Source organism: Vulpes lagopus, chromosome 3 (genome assembly GCF_018345385.1).
Source record: "Vulpes lagopus strain Blue_001 chromosome 3, ASM1834538v1, whole genome shotgun sequence".
In the NCBI taxonomy this organism is placed as follows: Eukaryota; Metazoa; Chordata; class Mammalia; order Carnivora; family Canidae; genus Vulpes; species Vulpes lagopus.
The window spans coordinates 60,791,637-60,795,703 of record NC_054826.1 but is presented as its reverse complement, the minus strand read 5'-3'; the positions used below and the strand labels follow the sequence as shown (position 1 = coordinate 60,795,703).

The window sequence follows — 4,067 nt, the reverse complement described above, 5'->3', positions numbered from 1 at the left end:
CCTCAAAAATTGTGATATCAGGATGTGAGGCCTTTGGGAGGTGCCTGATCCAGGAAGATAGAACCTTCCTGAATGGGAGTCATGCCTTTTAAAGAGGCAGAGGGACCCCCAGCCCCACCCACCATGTAATGACTCAGCCAGAAGGCACCAGCTGTCAACCAGGGAGAGGGCCCTGACCCCATCATGTTGGGCCATGATCCTTGGACTTCCAGCCTCTAGGACTAGAAGTCTACTCAGTAGGTGGTATTTAGTTATAGCAGCCTACATAGACTAAGACTAAGATACCAGAATGGATGGTTGAGAAGCCAAAGAGATCCCAGGGAGAAAGTTTTAAAAAGAAATCCAGGGCAGCCAGGGGGCTCAGCAGTTTAGCACCTGCCTTTGGCCCGGAGTGGGGGGGATAAGGGGGGGTAGGGGGGTGATCCTGGAGACCCGGGATCCAGTCCCACGTCAGGCTCCCTGCATGGAGCCTGCTTCTCCCTCTGCCTGTGTCTCTGCCTCTCTCTCTCTCTCTCTCTCATAAATAAATAAAATCTTAAAAAAAAAAGAAATCCATGTTTATACATTTTATGGTGAAACTGCAGAAAACCAAGGACAAGGAAAAAACCTAAGAGAAATCTTTAGAGTGTACCAGTTAGGCTCACAGCTGAATTCTCAAAAAAAAAAAAAACAGAAAAACAAACCAACAAACACAGTGGAACTTGGGAGACAGCAGAATGACCATCTCCATGTGCTGAAAGAAGAGAACTCCCAACATAAAACTCCTTACCCAGGAAAAAAAGTGACCATCAGTGTGAACTGAAACTGTAGTCAACGAACAAAACCTGAGAGCGTCACCACTATATACCAGTATCGGTCCTTAGTACAGAGCAGAGCTCACTCCAACATGGGTAAGTCTAAATACCTGGTGGGTAAATTAAAACAATGATTACAGCTACACACACACACACACACACACCCCTTCCCATTTATTTTCCCTATCTAGTGTTCTTTCCTACTGATGCAGGCTACATCTGGTATCTTTCCCTTTAGCCTGAAGAACTTATGATTTCTTGTCATGAAAGTCTACTAGAGTCAAGTTCTTTCAGCCTTTTTCTGTGGGCAAATGTAATTTTTCTTTCATTCTTGAAGTAGGTATTTTGAATGACTTTTTTTTATTTCAGCATTTTTTAATAATAAATTTTTTATTGGTGTTCAATTTGCCAACATACAGAATAACACCCAGTGCTCATCCCGTCAAGTGCCCACCACTCAGTGCCCACCACTCAGTGCCCACCACCCAGTGCCCGCCACCCAGTCACTCCCACCCCCCGTATTTCAGCATTTTGAAGAAGCCATGCCACTGTGTTCTACATTCTACTGTTTTTGATGAGAAGTTAGCCCTCATTTTTTGTATTGTTTAACTTATGTGCCTTTTTTCTCTGGCTCTGCTTAAGACATTCTCTTTAATTTTGATTTTTGGTATTTTGACTACAATGTGCCTTGGTATGGTTTTCTTTGTATTTATTCTGCTTGGGTTTTCCTGAGTTTCTAAGATCTGTGAATTGATACTTTTTGTTATTTCTTGAAAATCTCCAAGCATAATCCCTTCAGATATTCCCTGTGCCCCATTTTCTCTCTTCTCTTTTGTAGGGACTCCAGTATACATGTGTTATGGTGTTTGATATTGTGCTACAGTTCTCTGAAAGTCTGTTGTAATTTTATTTAAATTTTAATTTTTCACAAGACACCTGGGTGGCTCAATGGTTGAGCATCTGCCTTGGGCTCAGGTCATAATCCCAGAGTCCTGGGATCAAGTCCCGCATCAGGCTCCCTGCATGGAGTCTGCTTTTCCCTCTGCCTGTGTCTCTGCCTCTCTCTGTGTCTCTCATGAATAAATCAGTAAATGAATCTTAAATTTCATTTTTTCTTTCCTATGCATAAGTTTACATCATTTTTTTTTTTAGATTTTATTTATTTATATATGAGAGACACACAGAGAGGCAGAGGGAGAAGCAGGCTCCAGGCAGACTCGATCCCGGGACTGTAGGATCACACCCCAAGCAGAAGGCAGATGTTCAACTGCTAAGCCACCCAGGCGTCCCCTGGATAAATTCTATTAACCTATCTTTAAGTTCTGTTGTTAAATCCTTCAAATGGAATTTTCATATCAGTTCTAGAATTTTCATTTTATTCTTTTTTGAAATTTCAGATTCTCTGTTGCAATTTTGCACATTTTTACTTATTTTGCTCGTATTTTCCACTAGACACTTTAACAGAGGTATACTTATCATAAAATTTTTGTCTGTTAGTTCTGACATCTGGGTCATTTCTGGTTCTGTTTCTACTGGCCATTTTTACCTCTTGATTATGGGTCACATTTTCCTGCTCTTTTACATGTCTTCTACCTTTAACTATGTGTTCCTTTGGAAAGGACTGATGGGCAGGTGTACCTTAAGGGATCTCTGTCCTTCTTCCATGTCCCTGTTGCTGCTGTGTACTCAGTGAAGACTCAGGTAAAAAAAAGTAACAAATGAGTGCTGCTAGGAAATCTCTCTTCACCCTTGACCTTCACCAGGCCAGAGCCATACTTTTGGTGAGGTCTTATAAATGAGGATTTGCAGGTGGGTGCCACTTTGCAGTTAGGTCTTTCGGAATTTTAATACATCATGACAGCTCATGCCAATTTCAACTAGTTCAACTAGTTTCTCATGCAACTCCAAAAATCCTGTATCTATAATAGGTTTGCTATTCCAATACCCTTATATGGAAGCAAACTCACTCTCCTAAAAAGGGCTCTTTACACTCTGGAATTAGGTCATTTTAAATTCTTTGCATCCTCAGCTCTCTCACTAGTTTTTAACAGCTATGATTTTGTAGCTTATTGAGCCTACCTTGTTACAGTGAGAGTAATGGTCTCTTGCAAATTTCTATAGTCCATCTGGAAGTGGAAGTCCAAATGTTTTTCAAAAGGCTTATTAATTGAAAATATAGAAAAGGTGAGAAGAAGCCTCTTACATCTTAGACTAGGAGATTATCCATCTTCTCTCCATATCTGGAACCAAATAACACTAACTGGACTCAAGGAAAACACTCTTAGATCACATGTTAGGTCTGTATCCCTGCTGAGAAAGCCCAGGAAGGCTAGTAATGTATCCAATGCCTACTACAACAGAAGCATCTGCCTTTAAAAGGTCACCTGCTTTAAAATGGAATTTGGGGAAAATGAAGTAAAAGAAGAATTTACTCTGATTTTACCAAATGGGATTCCTGATATCATTTAAAATGCCCTTTATCCTCATTTCAATTTATTTCCACTTCTTAATCCATCTGGACTAGCACCAAATTCAAAGCCAGTTTCTCTAACATACCTGCTGAGTCTGAAGAGATCCTTTATGCTTGGCAAAGAGTTTATGCAATTTCACATGAGGAAAAATAGAGAAGGGGGCTAACACAAGAGGCCCTTTGCAGCAACAATTCCTCTGAAGCAGGAGAGAGGATATAAGGCAAACAAAGGCAAAAATGAACTATTGGGACTTCATCAGGATATAAACGCTTTTGCACAGCAAAGCAAAACCAAAAGACAACCGAATGGGAGAAGATATTTGCAAATGACATATCAGATAAAGGGCTAGTATCCAAAATCTATAAAGAACTTATCAAACTGAACACCCAAAAAACAAATAATCCAATCAAGAAATGGACAGAAGACATGAACAGACATTTCTCCAAAAAAGACATACAAATGGTGCTCGCTTCGGCAGCACATATACTAAAATTGGAACGATACAGAGAAGATTAGCATGGCCCCTGCGCAAGGATGACACACAAAAGACATACAAATGGCCAACAGACACATGAAAAATGCTTAACACTACCTGGCATCAGAGAAATACAAATCAAAACCACAATGAGATACCACCTCACACCAGTCAGAATGGCTAAAATTAACAAGTCAGGAGGGATGCCTGGGAGCTCAGCCATTGAGCATCTGCCTTCATTTCAGGGTGTGATCCCAAAATAGTTGGACCAAGTCCCACATCAGGCTTCTTGCAGGGAGCCTGCTTCTCCCTCTGCCTATGTCTCTG

The 4,067-nt window shown here is 40.9% G+C and overlaps 1 non-coding gene across 1 annotated transcript; it reads left to right on the top strand.

Annotated features, from left to right (window-relative positions):
- The first annotated feature begins 3,727 nt into the window (after nucleotides 1-3,727).
- Nucleotides 3,728-3,834, top strand: LOC121488448. The gene has a single exon (XR_005987077.1). It is a non-coding gene; the product is annotated as a U6 spliceosomal RNA (small nuclear RNA).
- The last annotated feature ends 233 nt before the right edge of the window (nucleotides 3,835-4,067 follow it).